Below are 1,071 nucleotides of genomic sequence, written 5' to 3'. Positions count from 1 at the left end.
TCTCTGTCTCCGTCTCCATCTCTGTCTCCGTCTCCGTCTCTGTCTCCGTCTTGTCTCGTCTCCGTCTCGGCGCCACTTGCTGCTTTTACCTCCAACATGCTGACAGCAGCACTGAGCTGAGACGCCTCCTGCATGTCTGTCCCAGGTTGGACATGTCCTTCATGTCAACCTGAAGGACAGACATGAGTGTTGAGCGTCTTTCAGTATCGTAGATCTTTGAAACCAGAACGAAACGTAAAGAACTTTCTAGTTTTTCTTATTTCTCTTTTGTAGATTGATATTGATATTGATATTCGTGAAGCAGAAAAACTTTCTAACATTTTTCATCAATTATTTCAAAGCCAGAAGAAAAAAACTGAAGTTTGACAAAAGAAAAATTATTTACTATATTTCCTCTTTTGTTTTCTACTTTTTTGAAGAAATTAAACTTTTTTCTGATTTCTACTTTAGATTTAAAGTGAAATAGAAAGTTGAGTGTAGAAACGATCCGTTCATCTTGTCCTGATGGAACCGTGACAGGATGAATCCTCAGGAAGCAGCTTCTGCTCCCAAACTGAGGACGAAATAATCCTAATTTGGTTCCTCCTGTCACCATGGCAACGCAGGTGGCTCCTCAGAGGCCTGCTTCAGTCACGGAGCGGCTCATTCTGAGATTATAATCTGGATTATCAGGGAGAAATCTGATCAGCGTTTGGCTGAAGGATTCGAACTTTATTGTTCCTGATGGTGAGTTCAGCCTGAAGGAATCGATTCATGGATTATAGATTATAGATTATCACTGCTGGACAGGATCATTCATGCAATATTTCAGATTAAAGGACTAAATCCTAGAACCTTGTTTCAAAAGTGGTCGTGTAAATCAGTCAGTGAACTCTGACCCTGATCGCCCAAACGGGCCCCATCACTGGTTCTGCTTTGACCCGTCTGATCAGAGCAAACTGGATCCCTTTGGTTCAGAGAGCAGCTGAGCAGATCCATGATCTCCAGTTCAGAGGATGGGAGAGAATCCAGGAAACACAGCAGAGGTCAGAGGTCAGAGAGGAAGCGGATTCACTGAGAGCAGGAAGTGAA

The sequence above is a fragment of the Poecilia reticulata genome, unplaced genomic scaffold (assembly GCF_000633615.1).
Source record: "Poecilia reticulata strain Guanapo unplaced genomic scaffold, Guppy_female_1.0+MT scaffold_322, whole genome shotgun sequence".
In the NCBI taxonomy this organism is placed as follows: domain Eukaryota; kingdom Metazoa; phylum Chordata; class Actinopteri; order Cyprinodontiformes; family Poeciliidae; genus Poecilia; species Poecilia reticulata.
The sequence above is the reverse complement of the archived record's forward strand: the minus strand, read 5'-3'. Positions refer to the sequence as shown.